The sequence below is a fragment of the Pogona vitticeps genome, chromosome 4, assembly GCF_051106095.1.
Source record: "Pogona vitticeps strain Pit_001003342236 chromosome 4, PviZW2.1, whole genome shotgun sequence".
In the NCBI taxonomy this organism is placed as follows: domain Eukaryota; kingdom Metazoa; phylum Chordata; class Lepidosauria; order Squamata; family Agamidae; genus Pogona; species Pogona vitticeps.
This window is the reverse complement of record NC_135786.1, coordinates 19,296,423-19,313,321: the sequence shown is the minus strand read 5'-3', so window position 1 is coordinate 19,313,321 and position 16,899 is coordinate 19,296,423.

The following is a 16,899-nucleotide window of genomic DNA, read 5'->3' as shown; positions in this document are numbered from 1 at the left end:
CAGCTGGTGCACATTCAGGCCACAGAGCTATATACACTTTTCTGGAAGCATGCTCCATTGAACTCAGTGGGTTTTTCTTCTGTGTGGACATGGCTGGGTTCACCTTGTTACCCCATTTTAAGGAGAGGTGTGTTCAAGGACTATCAAACCTGTCACTATGTGACTGCTGGATAGCTCAGTGGTGACGGAGCCAGGGGGTTGGGAGTTCAATTCCCATGGTGCTTTCTTGGCAGGGGCTGGACTCAATGATCCTTCCAGCTCTGCAGTTCTGAGATGGTATAACTGCCATGTTCAGTTGCAGAGATCTGAGTTAGAACAGCAGGTGAACGTGTGAAAAGCCAAGGGCTAAATCCAGTTATTTGATTTGGAGCATACTCATTGGAAGAACTAGAGTAGACCCATTAAAAGAATGGGACTTGTTCAGTCAACACCTACACAGTCCCACTGATTCCATGAGACTGATTCCATTTAACTCCCCAACATTTAACTCCCCAACAGTACCTGTTCTGAAATACTGTACAGGGTGTAGAAAAGGTCATCAATTTGCTCTTGGATACTTGCATGTTGTTGTTTGTTTAGTCGTTTAGTTGTGTTCGATTCTTTGTGACCCCATGGACCAAAACACGCCAGACCCTCCTATCTTCCACCGCCTCTCAGAGTTGGGTCAAATTCATGTTGGTTGCTTCAATGACACTGTCCAACCATCTCCTCCTCTGTCATCCCCTTCTCTTCTTATCCTCACACTTTTCCAACATTAGGGTCTCTTCCAGGGAGTCTTCTCTTCTCATGAGATGGCCAAAGTATTGGAGCCTCAGCTTCAGGATCTGTCCTTCCAGTGAGCATTCAGGCTTGATTTCCTTTAGAATGGATAGGTTTGTTCTCCTTGCAGTCCAGGGGACTCTCAAGAGCCTTGCATAAAATCTTTCAATTTCATCTTTTTCATCATTGGCAGTTGCAGCATACGTAGACCTGAATGATGGTTATGTTGATAAGTCTGATTGATATTATTCAGTCGGACCTTGCATTATAGCTCCTAACTGCCTACACTACATCTTGCCTCTGTATTGGAGCCACTCCATTTCTTCTGAGTTTGTTATTTCTAGAGTAGAACACTTTATAGTTGTCTGACTGAAAATATCGCATTCCAGTCCATTTTAATTCTCAGAGACAAAGCACTGCAATGGTTAGACTTTCTATTTCTACCTTGTGGTTCCCAGTTTACTTTGATTCATCCTTCTCATATCCCATGTTCCATCTATATGTGCTGTGCAGGAATGGATTTCCCTTTCCTTCGATGCACGTTACCTACTAGATCTTTTCAGCTTTAATCTAGTTCTGTCCATAGCAAGAGAACTATTTTTGCTTCTTCTCTATTATTACCCAGTAGATGACAGAGTGCTTTGCAGCCTGGGAGTCTAATCTCTTGCTTCATTTTGGACAGTCTCATCATAGGCATTTCTTAGTTAGGAAAGTTCAGTAGTGGTTTACCATTGCCACCTTCTGCGCAGTACTAACAAGAGTTGGTTTGAGTGTCACCAGCGTTGCCTCCTCTGCCCGTGTCACCTACTGCTGCCCAGTAGCTGCTATCTGCATCACCACTGGAATGATTCATTCTCTTCTGTTAATGCAATTGTTAGCCTTGAAGAAGATGGATCCATCTTAGTCTGGTGTCTCAACTGTGGACACTCCACCTTTGGTGACTCTGTTAGGAGTCTAGGCTCGTAATGGAGTCTGGTCTCCCAACCTCCTTGCTCCATGCTTTACTGACACACTTAAACCCCTTCACCATATTATATAGTGTACATCATCACATTATGTAGTGTACATCCAAGAAGAGAATTTGAACATTTTAGTGGGGATGGGTGAAGGAGAATAAGTGTTAATTAAGGGGTGGTATATCTTCTCTTCCTGTACTGACAACAAACCTGCTGTGATGTCTCAATAGCAGGGAAGCAACAGACTGACTTTACAATGTCTAAAATGAAAAATACGGAGTTTGCTGAAAAGAAATATCTGTACCACCAAACCTAAATGACATTTTTTCTAATCCAAGATGTATCTTATTCAGTGGGGAAAGCTTCTCTGCAGTATTTACACAGAGGGCTAGAAAAGTTAATTTTTTTTTTCAACTACAATTCCCAGCATTCTCCAGCTGATATAACAATATAGGAAGAAATTATCCGTGTGATCCCTCCATAGACACAAAACTCTGGATGGAATAACAGTTTTATGAGTTCATTAAAATTTAGGAAAATGTGATATTTTGAATTCTCTATAACTCTTCATCAGGAAAGAAGATATAAACTAGGAGTAGAGAAGGAAATAGGTAATCGGGGAAAAATGGTCCAAATAGGGAGCTGGTTGCTCTTGAATGCTGACTGGCCAAACTGAATCTGTAGATTCACCTGGGGACAAATATCACAAAGTATCATTCTACAGACCCTGTTCTCTTTCTGTCTGCATACAGAGAAGCGACTGTAAATGGATACTTCGACACCTTTATTGGAAGCTCCGTTTGCAAACTCCATCTTGAACGGCACTTTCCATTCAAGAACAATGAGCATCACATCTTGCTTTTCAAATTTCAGACTTCCCCCAGCAAATGCAATATTATTTTTGCTTAATGAAGCTTTCTAGAGTACCCGGAAGCTCTACAAGTTTGTGATTTGTTAATGATCCCACAATGGAAAAAGGAGTTTCTCAATACCCTTGTAGCTGCTAGTTTTAGATGAGGTAGCTGTGTTGGTCTGTGCAAGCATATCAGGCAAAATCCAAAAGTATCAAATGGACATGGGGTAGTTTATAAGGAGGGAAGCATGTTGGACTTTCTCAGGGGCATATTGTAGGAAGAGAAAGCTTCTGTCATATACCTCCAGTGGCATGACAGAAGTGAGGTACTAGATTATAAGGTTCAGAAATAGAGAAAACCAAAGAATTTTCTAAACCTGAAGGAAACAGGTCTTTATGAAATGAATTCTGAGCCTGACTGGATGCGCAGATTAAAGAGGGCTGGGTGTCAAAAATTCAGAGGGTCAGCGATTACTGCTTTGAATTTCCAACACTCAGCTATATAACACTGAAAAGGGACACCAACCATAAGCGTAAAGGAAACTTCTCTTAGTTCAGAATGTGAAGTTTCAGGTTTGAGGGGGTAAAATGTGTTCCTCAGGGCCCTTTAAAAAGTAGAAAATGAAAAAGAAAAAAGAGAAGAGATATAAAATACAAAAGTACTGATAAATAATGTAGAAGCAGAAGAACATATTTCATGCCCTGTTTGAAGTATTGGTTTACTTAATGGTCACTTTTCTCCATAGAGTGTGAGCTCTTCTTTATAAAAAGCTAGTATTTCAGGAACATACTTTATGTGGTATGCTTTAAAGACCAAGAAACTGCAGGTGCTAGAAAATTGTGGCCATATAATGAGAAATGAAAAATAGAGATCTTACAGCTGGTCATTCAAGGTAGAATAAATTGGAAAGGAAGTGCAGTAATGGCTGAAGAACCTGAGGACTAGTTTCTGTACAACACAGCATCACTGTTCGGTCCTGCTGCGTTCAAAGTCAGAACTGCTCTAAGGATGCTGTCTAGTCTCTTGTAGGAGAGGAACAACAAGAGGGCTATTTACAATACACCCGTACAAGACAAATTGTTCCAGAACTCCCCAGTTTCTGTTTCTTTGTGTAAAGCTGTAGTTCTTTTGATTTGGCCTGAACCAACTTCATTCGGTTCACTACTGTTCACTTACTGCATATTCCCTAAACTGATAATAAAATAAAGGCACAAGAGGCCTTTGCTGGAATCAATTTCTCTGGACTGTGCAAACCCTCCTCATGTATCCGCATCATCTGAGCCATAATTTCAGATGCTACTTTATAAATATTCCAGCAGCACCCACAAGCATTACAGAGTTGCAGTGAGAAACCCCCTTTCTGGAAAGATTTACAGCTCGGCTGGAAGAGTGGCGTCTGGATGCAACTTGGCACACAAGGGCTCGCCATAAGAGCCCATCCGTTGGGTAGTAAATCAGTGCAGTTATTTTAGAAAGGGAGCACTGCAAAGCACAAAGTTTTTATCATTTGCTGACACTTCCTTGATCTCAGTGTGCACCTGAACTCTGCGGGCCAGCAAAAAACGTCCACTGCCTCATTGGATTAAGCAGTCTTTTAAAAATTGAAGTCAGGATTTTTAATAACATATGTACAGCTTCTTCGGGTAAGCTAGTGGTTAGGGAAAGTGCCCAATTTATAGCACCGCTAAATGAAGACTCAAAGCTAGTTTTTAATGGTATTGACAGGTGTCAATCTGGCACCTGTAAAGGAAGAAAAATGACAAGAATTTAGATCCAGATTAGAGATGGGCATGAACTGAACTACGAACTGGGGGGGGGGGGACACCACAAATCGCGCTGCTCCATGGTTCAGTCCATTCATTTTGTTTTGCCAAAACAAAACAAAAAATAACTTTTTTGAACATTTCTCCCTCTGGTGCTTCATTTCTGTAAAGTGGACCCCCTCCATGCCTGATCCCGCCACCCCCTCCTCTACCTTCACTGCCGCCACCATTTTCAGAGACAGCAGCCCAGCTTCCCTTGTGGAAGCCATGCCTGCTGTCTCCATACGTGGGCTGGCCTATCAGCATGGCCACAGCAGTGCATAGGTGACAGTGGCAGCACAATCGGAGAAGGTAAGTCTCATACCACCAGTTTAAAGTTCAATTTTCTGATTGATTCGTGATGGTTCATTGTTAGGGTCCAACCGTGAACCATCATGAACTACCATTTTTTTAGGTTCATGCCCATCTGTAATGCAGATAATTAGTACTGTACTTGTGTTCCATTGTAATGCATGAGAGTTAAGGAGATGTAACTTTGTTTGTAATTGAGTCATTAGTAGGGATGTGCCATTTAGATTTTATTAACTCCAACTGCTTGAATTCGACAGGAAGAAATTCTTGAGTTCCATACCACAGACCTCCCACCCACAAATAACCTACAGATGTCTACATTTCACTCACCTAGACAGGGGCCTTCTCTTGGAGGCTGCATAGCAGTCTCAGCCCTACTTCCTATTGTTAACATTCAAAAAGATTACTTATGAATACACAACAAAGTAGGTCACTGCTTTCTTAATAACTTCATCTATAACTCTTCCTTATTTTCATCTCTGCAATCATCCTGCCAATTATAAGAGGTATAAATAAAAAAATCTAGACAGGTTGCATTAATTTATATCTGCATTCTGCTCTAAATTCAAGAAGTTCAGGACAGTATTCATGACATCATAGCAATCCAACCTCACAACAAGTCTGTGAAGCAGGTTAGGCAACAAAGCATTGGCTGCCTTAACACATCACCCTAAAAAAACAGTGATTCCCAATGTTAGGCCCCCAGATGTTCTTTGACTGCAGCTCCCAGAAATCCTGGCCAGCACAGCTGGTAGTGAAGGATTCCGGGAGGAACTGGGCCTTCTCAGCGGTGGCCACAACACTATGGAATGTATGTTGCCTGCTAATATAAGCCAGGCCCACTCCCTTCTGGTCCTTAGGAAAGTTGTAAAATCTGTATTATTTGAAGAGGCCTTCAAAAACATTGTATCCCTTTGACATCCTCATGGATCCATGAGTTGGATGTTGATTTTGATTCACCTTTGCCTTTGGGCCTATTTCGTTTTTGGTTACTGTTGTTATTATTTGGATCTTATTATGCATTTTTGGTGAGGGGTGGGTAGTTGTTTTCTATTACTGTTAGCCACCCAGAGTAATGCCTGGTCACTAGATGGGTGGGATAGAAATGAATGAACGAACAAACTAACAAATGAATGAACAAACAAACGAATGAATGAATTTTTACTCTTTCACAGAGCAATGAAGAAATGTGTGCAGTTTTTGATCCTTCCTTGGTGATGACACACATACAAGGATTTACAAACTTGAAACTATGGTCCGCTGAAGCCAGAGCAAAAAACTTCTAATTTTCTAATTATGTCATTCAAGACGAAGGAGGTACATAAGCTTTACACTTGCCATAGCTTGTTCCCATCACAATAATCCATGGTGTAATGCCGGCATGTAGCCAGTGCCCAAAGTCATCCAGAAAGCTTCAGATGTGAGCAGGAATGTGAATGCCTTCATTCAAGTCCAAGATTCTCTCTGATATTTTGCATTGGCTATCATCATACCTTTGATCTTGCCAGCCAGTGTCTTTAATATCTTATGTGTTTGCATGCATTCGGCCAACAAATACAATTTTCTTACTGCTTCTGCTGCTTTCTAATTTTTAGGCAGGTGCTGTTACATGGAATTTGAATGTGTGTTCATATTTATGCATTAATTGTTCAAACTGTAACACCTTTTCCAAAGATTCTTTTGCTGAAAACCTGTTGCCCATTTAAGTAAACAGTATAATTTTTAGATGTGAATTACCATAAGTTAAGAAATCTCCGTAGACATTATCTATTGCTTACTGAGTCACACAACCTGGTGTGCAACAGATGATGCCTACAAAGATTCCTTAACTTATGGCAGTTGATGTTTAAAAGTTGCACTGTTTGTTTAACTGTGGAACAAGACTTCAGCCTCTCTGTAAACATTGCACACCTTTATCAAATGCAAATTATGCAAGTGTTTTGCACGGTGCCTGATTGCACAGAAATAAGTCTCATTGAATGCTTACCCCAGGTATGGGATATGATATTACAACCTTAATGTCACCTTACACTCTTCAGCTAAATATAGGTGCACTTAGCAGTCTGGGAGGGAATCAAAGCAAAATGTCAGAACTTCAGAACTAATGGATTCCCTAAATCCAATACTGCTTTTCCTCTTGCAAAAACACCTTTTGCCTGTCTATGCTCTGGCCCCATTGCCAGCAAAAGAGAAGACTCCATTGGACACTTTTGACAGATTTTTTAAAAAAAAACATAAACTAAATTCTTGATTTTGTAGCTTTCCATTTGGGTTTATGCTTCCAAATTTGGGGGTGTTTTGTGTTTAATACCAAGGATCTCAGATATCAGCACATTGAGACATAAAATACATTGTCTTAAAGCTCTGAAATATTAAAAGAAGAAATAGGAAGTGTGTGTGTGTGTGTGTGTGTTTGCTGTGCTTGAATAATGTCACTGAGACTGAATCAAAGAAGAGTTTTCACGTATGAGTGATTCACTACTTATCCAATTCATTATTTAGCCTATAGTTAGTTGGGAATGTTCTAGAGAGAAGAAAGAAATCCCAATAAAATGAAACTGGAGCAGATAAAGAACAGAATACAACTGAACAACTTTGGTAAAATTCAAATATGGGTGGACCTTATTTATTCTCCTACCTTAAAAGTGCTACATTTGGCCAGGGAGGGAGGGGACAGAACAAGTAAACGTGTACAGCACTAGTGTATCTGAATATATTTGACTGATCCGTTAACATCTAGATTCCTGTTTTCATTACCTGTGGTTCTTACTGGCTGGCATATTAAATGAAATGGGCGTATTCTACTATCCTTCTGACATATTTATTTTTTTTATTTATTTATTTACAATATTTTTAGCCGCACCATTATTGTGGCCAATGTCCTTTTATAATCAATATGTTTACTTCTTAGTGGTGATCTTTGGGAGGAGACGGGGGGGGGGGGGGAGAGAGCTATCCCATGATTTGCTCTGAAAGCTAAAAACGTCCCAAAAGGGATGAAAACACATTTTTATTCAGTCATAAATTGAATGGCAATTTATATTCTATTGCAGGTTATGTTGCTGTCAAACTTTTAAAGGTTTTTGCCTATTCCAAATTGTAGAAAATAAAGTTGCACATCAAAGCAAATACTGAACAGGATTGCATGTAAATCATAAGAACAAGGGGGCACCTCTCCCTCTCTCTCTCAATCTCTCTTTCTCTCTGACTCACACATTCACATATATAGTAAAAATATCGAAGAATACACATGAGCCACAATCAGGCTTTTGACTAGATTTTTCCTCACAAAGAAGCAAAACCCAACAAAAGACTCTTATAACATCTTAAGCACTGACAAATTGGTTATAGCATCAGCTCTCGGTAGGGGCTTTGTGTGCGCTCCGTGTAATTTGTTGTCCTGAAAGGACAGGTTGCCTGGGCACTTGTAGAGTCCCCACGGGGTAGGGTGGGGGGTATGTCAGTTCTCACTAATAGCACTTCCACCTGAGTGCTGCCAGCCTAAGTGGTCCTCACGCCTTCTTGGAGCACTTCAGTTCTCCACCAGTGCGATGTGGACTTAAATGTACAAATCCTCACACTGAAATAATCTGCCTTGTCAAACCTGCAGAGTTGTGTTTCCTTTTTACTTGCTGGTTCTGTATTTCAATAAACCAATTAACAGTTGGCTAGAATTAATTCTAACAGTTGGCTAGAATTAAATGTAACATCGGGAAAGGTCTAAATCCACACTAGTGCAGGACGGTGACCCGATATAATGGGGAGGCATGTCTTTTCCATTCTATAGCATTAATAATGGTAATATCTTAAGCATAAACACTTCCACTGTTTTGCACGGCACATTCTCCTCCCTCCCTCCTCCTGCACACTTCTTCCTTTGTTGAATAATTCAGCTTCTGAACAGGCTTAGCTGACCTTTGCTTGATAAAGTCATATTTCTGAGCATTCGCCTGCATTTGGTATTTTTAATCAGGTTCAAGTCCGCTGGCTACACATCAGAGCCGAGAATAATGATGCTACAGATATGTATTTTAGCCAAATGATGTTCTCTCTGCCACACGCACAGCCCCCAAATCACTGAGTTGTTAACTAAAGTGTAGGAGAATTTATGATGCTAAATAAAACCGGGGAAGTGGGGGGGAGAAGATGTTTTAATAAGATGAAAATCCAAATGCTAAAATAATGAGCCATCTGTATGGGTGGCCCTCTCCTGAGATATGCCAAGAGCTTTACCATCTGTGAAACATTTACCAGCTGTTTCCTTCCCTTTTTTTCCCCCTGTAAGAACATAAGAAATCCTCATGCAACTGACACATCCTAGGTTTGTTCAGCTTCAGGATGCAGTAAAAAAGCTGGCTTGGTGAGAAGAAACCTGGGAGGGTTTCTCAGGTGGGAGGGGGTCGTGGGTGGTGGGTAAGCGAGAGAGCTACAGGAGCTGGCTTTTGAAATCTTTCTCTGCCTGAAGTTCTGACAAATCGCTCCGGACAGGAAGTCTGTTTCCACATTAGCACACCTCCATTAACAGACTTTAGCATTTTGTTGGTTAACGCATTCTTGCTTCATTGACGTGTTCGCCCAGGATAATTCTAACAGTTCCACAAGCTGTGCGGCTGTTCATCCTCCTGCAACAATGGAGCTGTTCTTTCTATTTTTAGGCAGGTTTAATGTCCCCCCCCCAAAAAAAACAACAGCAGCAGCAACAACATAGCACCAGACCTGCTCTGCTCATCTCCCCTTTTTATACACAGCTAACAGCAATGTGCAGAGTTAGAGAGGATGGGAAACGTTGCTGAAAAGTACCCTGGGTTAGTGGAATTAGTGCAGGCAAATTGATTTAAAAAAAAAAAAGAATGGTACTGTATAGGAATCCATACCCTGGTATGTTCTCTGACTTTTACCCTTTGACACAAATGGGTGTGACAGAAGAGCCCAGCCTTGCTCTCGTTTGGTCCCTGTTCACTTCAGTGGGGCTTCTGGCAAATGAAGAGATGGATTCTGCCCCTCATGAGAGAACTTGAACAGCCATTTTCAAATTGTGCTTCCAGAAAAGGTTTTAAAGTTCCCTTTTTGGGTCTACGGCTCAGCTCCCAGAATCTTCCAGCCTATATGTCCAGCAGGCATGCAGCCTGAGGGATTTTGGGAGTTGTAGTCCAAAAGTAGAATATGATGTCAGGGAATCCTGCCGTTCTCACATGCTGGTCAAGTGTTCTTCATGAAGAAGATCACATGGAAAAGCTTCAGTGTAAGTTAGCTTTCCTGTCACAAACCAGCAGCCAGCATCCTCAGACAACTTCCAGAACCTCAATTCACCCAGCAGAATCATGCCTTGGGCCCCCCTTCAAAATTTGTGCCTATTTTCCGAGACCTAGTTTCCCCCATTTGATGGGGATTTCTTTTCAAATTATTATTTTTTAAAAATTATCGCAATTCATAACCGGTTTCAGAACTTGAAAGGTTTACAAAATAGAAGCCTGGGAGAAACTGAAATTAACTGTTTTTCTCGTAACAGAGAGCTCCGTGAGTCAATTGACTGAAATCCTGTGGTGCAGTTCCACACATGCAACACAAAGCTGTGGTACTGTCAGAAGAAAGAGCAACAGTTCAGAAGTGGAACTCACAAAATACTTCTTAATGCATGCTAAATAACAGGCAACATGGGAGTTGCTCAATCCACTTAATGCCCAACACTCTTACACTGAGGTAACTTTATGTTACATGGTGACAAACAGGATTTCAGCCGTTGTGTAATTTGGGAACCAGCAAATTTTCCCTCAGACTAGACTAGAGGAGGGCCTGTTGATAATATTTGCAACAGCTGAGACACAGATATTCAGATTCAATTTTTTGGGAGCCAGTAGCTACTAAGTATGTGGATTTGTGTACATCTTTGTATCACTGGGCTCTCTGGGGTGATATTGAGTTGATTTTATCAACTCTTATTCTCTTTGGCTATGAGCTCCAGTAATACTAAGAACCTCAAGCCAACCTGGTGCCCCATATATGTTTTGGACAAAACTCCCATCAGCCGCTGCTAAGATGCCCAATGGTGAGTGTCCATGAGAGATGAAGTCTAAAGCATCTGGATGCCGCGGTCCAAAGTATTTTATTTTTCCTTTAGGATGATGGGGCACTGCCTAGTAGCAACTCAGACTATGTGACTGAGGAGGATTTCTGAACAGAAGACTTTCACATAAGGCTAACCCTCATCCTTTTCTTAAGTGGAATTTCCAGCAACTGGTTTCTTTGCAAAGAGTCTGCATTATAACTATTGTAAACTGAAGCCCTATCTGAACGTTTCAGTGTTCCACACAGTGGTAAATCTGGTAGTCAGTATACAAGTCCAGGATCTCACGATAGCAACCTACATGCCCATAAACACATTAAAGAAAGTCCCAAAATGGCGGCACCTAGATTGGTCAATATCAACAATTTAGGATCAGGTATTTTGTAAAGCTAAAGACTCTTTATTGCCCAATCAAACACCATCAAATACTTTCCATTGCAAGAATAGCTTATACTGTTTTTTGTTGTGTGTGTGTGTGGGGGGGGAATCTGCAATTCCTGAGGTGTCAATCTTGCGAGCCATGGTTCCAAACAAATTTACACAGGAAATTTGCCCTTCTTGCTCTTCGTAGTTAAATCCTGGAATAGTGCCTTACCTAATCAGAGCCCATCCATGCATTCTGAAGTTTATTTTTCATTTCCCTTGCTCTTAATTTGCTGTTAAACTGGCCAAGCTCTTGGGATCCTACAGCAATCCTTCTCCACCCTGGCAGTTCCCAGCACATCTTACTGGTTATCTACAGGATAACAAAAATCCCGAACGAAAGTATAATTAACAGTTGATGCTAGGCAGATTTGGGGAAGAAAATTAATTTACATTCCTTTGCAGTGTCAAAATGACAAACATAGAGTTAATATCCTCTTCTGTAGTGATATATTTATGTATATGACTATTTGTGCATTTGCCACAACATGGATCTTATTTGGATTATCTGAGTAATATACAATGTTAAGTTCTGACCTGAGCACTATGCTTGAATAGCCGCAGCTCTTCCTTCTTATTCTTGCAGGCCAGGTCTTATGTGCGTGAAAGTTTGCTCAGGTGTGACCAGTCCTTAAAACAGAGGTGTTAAAACCTCCGAGCCATCAGTGACCCCCCCACCTCACTACAGAGAATCCAAGATGATATTTGCCATAAATAAATTCAACTCTATTAGACCTTCCATAAATGTCACTATTTCTTCTTCTGCTCCTGCTTCTCCTCCATATTCTTGCAAGATTGATCACCCTAATGGGTTAGGTCTATCTCTTGAGAAGGGAGAAATGTCTGCGGAGCTGAGAGGTTCTATCCAGCATCTGTTGCCAACGTCGACCCTCAAAGAAAGTTCTGAGAAGAACACCCCTAAAAAGTATGTGGATCTCTCAGTCATAGGTGCAATCACTCTGATTTGATACAGCTTAGTAATTTCTGGCTTCAGTAGAAGAAACACAGGTGCTGTCAATCTTGTGAGCCATGGAAGAGGCAGTGGAAGAGTACTGGAGCCTCAGTTTCAGGATCTGTCCTTCCAGTGAGCACTCAGGGTTGATTCTAAAGGAAATCAACCCTGAGTGCTCACTGGAAGGACAGATCCTGAAGCTGAGGCTCCAATACTTTGGCCATCTGATGAGAAGAGAAGACTCCCTGGAAAAGACCCTGATGTTGGAAAAGTGTGAGGGCAAGAGGAGAAGGGAACGACAGAGGATGAGACAGTTGGATAGTGTCATCGAAGCGACCAACATGAATTTAACCCAACTCCGGGAGGCAGTGGAAGACAGGAGGGCCTGGCGTGCTCTGGTCCATGGGGTCACGAAGAGTCAGACACAACTAAACAACTACACAACAAAGTGATTTCTGGCTTCAGTAGAAGAAACACAGGTGCTGTATCTAGAAACAGTGCTTCCTCCAGTAGCAAAAAAGTGTAATTGTGAACACTCATTAAAAGAAGTGTGGGGTTTTTTTTTGGAATTATCATTAGTATGTACACACAGTCTTCCTCTGAATGTCTAACTGCATAGGCATACATAACAAAGGAGATCATGCTGCTGGTGAAAAACATAAGGGCTGGAAAGATGCTATTTCAAATCATCATCATCATCTTTGAACTGCAGAGCTGGAAGGCACCCTGTGGATCATTGAGACCCACTAATATCAAGGAGGCACAGGGGGGAATTGAACTACCAACCTCTGGCTCCACAGCCAGATGTCTAAACCACTGAGCTATCTATTTTGATCCTAAGAGACAACAATCCCCCATTTGACTTTCATTTCTATAATCAACTCACTAAGAGCCAGACCAGGTGACTTCTGTCCCTTGATTTGGCTCACTGCCTACCAGGCAATGCTTCACCTAACAGATGTCCAAATATCACTACAAGTAGAAAATCGGCAGGAAGGGGCTATGCATATAGGTCAGAACCAGAGTTTGGGAATGTTCCTTGCCAGCTACAGCATTTCCAGGCATTGTGGACATTTCAGAAACTAATTGGAAAGTTTTGTCACCCTATGGACAAGCAGGAACTATGAAACTGAGAAAGACTCAGCCCGCTCCCTGCCAGACCGGGGGGAAAAAAACTCTAGCAAGCCAGGTATTTTGGACTACTGTACAGTACAGTTCTCATTCATCTCAGCCAGCATCCCCATTAATGAAGGATCAATGGTGTTGGGAATTGCAGTCAAAAATATCTCAACTATATCCGGTTGAGAAAACATCTGGTTGAGAAGGACTGCCTTAGCCACTATCTGAGGTTCTGCCACCTGATAGCTAGTAATGGCAGTCTCTTATAAGGAGCTGTTGTAAAGATTACAGCAAAATAGTATCTGAGAATTTTTTTCAACATTTGAAAGCCCTGTCTAATCAAATTGAAGGCAATTCTATGCACATTGACCAGAGAATAAGCCTCATTGAACACACTGGGGTGTATGATGGGAAATGCATATCCCATGCTAGGGTTATTGGTGTCAGCTCCGTGGTAAGTGGCTTCTGATAAGTTGCATGCATCTAAAACTGGATTGGGACCTTTGTATTTATATGAAATACCATGTATTTTCTGCCTAATAATAAAGATTCCTCTCAAGAAAACCAGGTTTCCAGATATACTACTGTGCCTTTAAATTAAGGGTCAACTCTTCAAGTGCTCATTTAATCTGGGCATGGGGAGATTCCATTTATTTTCTTCAGGTTTGAAACCAAGAAAAAGAGCCTTTTAATAAACAGTCCTCTTCCCTTAAAATGATATTTTATCTCATGTTGTGCTTGCCTTTCTGGTTCTAACTGGGAATATTAATCTCTACGTTAACAACGGTGTCTCCATTCTGAATTTCTTATTGTTTAGCCATAACTGCCTTTGTCCTTTCTCTGTGTCTGATTAGAATTTTTATAACTGGGGGGAAAAAAACAATCATGCTGAAGCCTTGAATCTCTGTGTTGAGGGGTAATTTTAGTAACCTTAATTGCTTTAATCACACACTTCAGGGTATTTGGAGAAGTGTTATAAAGCAAGAATGTAGAACTTCATTTATCCAAACAGCCCAGGGAACATCAAAAGCAGTCTGAAAAAGAACAAGTCCAGCTATAATAGTGAACTAATAGCAAGACTTGTTTTTGACACAGGGTCACTGAGGTGAGGGCCATACTGACCTTACTATGATACCCTGGGAAGCAGTCCAGAGTTGTCAAGTACTGCAGGAAGAAGATTGGGAGACTAATAGGTCTTCTGGTTGTTGTGGGTTTTTCGAGCTCTTTGGCCGTGTTCTGAAGGTTGTTCTTTCTGACGTTTCACCAGTCTCTGTGGCCGGCATCTTCAGAGGACTGGAGTAGGAACTCTGTCCATGCTCTGTATCCAACAAAAATAAATATGGCATATATTGGTGTATACATACACCAATATATGCCATATTTATTTTTATTTATTTAACTTATATGCCGCCCACACTACCCGAAGGTCTCTGGGCGGCTTACAACATTTAAAATACAATAAAAAGGCAAAATAAAAGGGCAGAATAATTAAAATGCAATTAAAAATATATACTCTAAAAATTGCCATCAGACCCACAGCTGATATTATTTCAATTAAAAGCCTTCTGGAACACGAAGGTTTTAACCTGGCACCGAAATGTCATCAGCGTTGGTGCCAGACGAATCTCAGTCGGGAGGGCATTCCATAGTCTGGGGGCAGCTGCCGAAAAGGCCCTTTCTCTACAAGCCCTTCCTCTTATCTCCTTAAGGGACGGCTCTTTCAAAAGGGCCCCCTGATTAGATCTTAACTGCCGGGTCGATTCCAAGCCGTTTAGGGCTTTACATGTCAAAACAAGCACTTTGAATTGGGCTGTCAAAATCGGGTTCAATGCTTTCCAATGGGGGAGAAAAAAATTCACCAAAAATTAACGAAGAGTCAGAACAAAGCCAAATTAAATTTGCACACGTTTTAGAAGGTGCTCTAATGAATCCAAGCATTTAAAACAGTTTCTGACTCTTCGTTAATTTTTGGTGAATTTTTTTCTCCCCCATTGGAAAGCAATGAACCTGATTTTGACAGCTGTCAAAATTGAGTTCAATGCATTTCAATGGGGGGAGGGGAAATTCACCAAAAATTAACAAAGAGTCAGAACAAAGCCAAATTAAGTTTGCACACGTTTTAGAAGGTGCACTACCGATTCCAAGCATTTAAAACCATTTTTGAACCTTTTAAGACACTTTAAAAATAGCGAAAACGGAACATTACTAAGCGAAACAGGGGACCTAAAACTGTCATCGCTAAGCGAGGCAAGGTCCCAAACATCGCTATGCAAATTTTCCCCATAGGGAACATCATTAAACGGAGCACAAAATCACTCCAGAAACCTCATCGCTAAGCGAATACATCGTTAAATGAGGCAATCGCTAAGTGAGGCACCACTGTATATGCCATTTGGTATATATATTGAATAGCTCCGATTTGTTTCCCCAATATGAGCTGGCTGGAAAGATCAGTGATTTAGATATCTGGCTGTAAAGCTGGAGATTAGGAGTTCAGTTCTCCAGTGTGCCTTCTGCAAATAGAGCCATTCTTTGTGACCTTGGGCACTCTGCATAGTCCCAGGGCCCACCCAGGAAAAGTAAATGGTAAACCACTTCTGAGTATTCTCTGGCTGGAAAAGCCTTAAGTCAGAATAGACTTGATGGTACATTATCATCATCAGTATTATCGTTTGTGAATCCAAACCCACTTCTTCAGAAACAACACAAGTGGATTTTGATCTATGGAAGCTTGCACTGAAACAAATCTGTCAGCCCCTAAAGGGCCATAATATTTTGTCTTTTTGTTGTTGTTGTTCTTGATCTCTTTCTCCCCCACCGCACTTTAAAACAGCTACTTCTTTGGAAACTGTGCTATTTATTTACATCCATGAATCTTTACATTGATTATTTTGTCCCATACTTTTGCTATTTAGCAGAAAGGATTAAAAAGGTTAAATGTTAAACCATTCATGCTTAAAATCAGGACCAGGTGTGATCTACTGCTCAGTGAATCATCTCACCCCAAAACCCCGCAAACAAGGATTGAGAATGCTTAACTTGCGGACCCTGCCATATTGAAGACCTGATGCATTTCAACTAGTCTACTTTCCAGTTCCAACATCATAGTAGTTACCTCTAGAATATCAGCAGCAGAGATGGTAACGAGGCAAACTGAAATGCAGATGAGAAGAACCGATACGTAATAGAAATATATTGTCCTGATTCGTCCTTCTTGGTGAGCATAAAAATCCCCCCACGCCCCCATAAGTGGTCAGAGTGAAGAGGAAGCAGCAAAAACAGCATAAAGATTATAAACTATATACATTCTATTGTCCAGGATGCTTCCTGAGTATCATGAACAGTTTCTCTTTTACCTTTAAAACAATGAAGTAAGCAGGAACTGATCTGCCATGAATAATCCACAGGCTACAAACTTCTTCCCCAATGACTCTATGCTATGTCACATCATATTATAATTAAGGGACACCACTACCTTGACTCTCAGTAACCTGCCCTGCTTGCAGTGGGAAGTACCTGTTGCATTATGTGAATGCATCAGGCCAATGAAGCAAGCAGTGCTAGATCAGTGGCTGGTCTGTCTGTCATGTTCCCCCGCATCCACTAGTTAAGTAAATGTGCATGTGTGGGGTTGTGCTGTTGGCAGTGTGACAAAGGG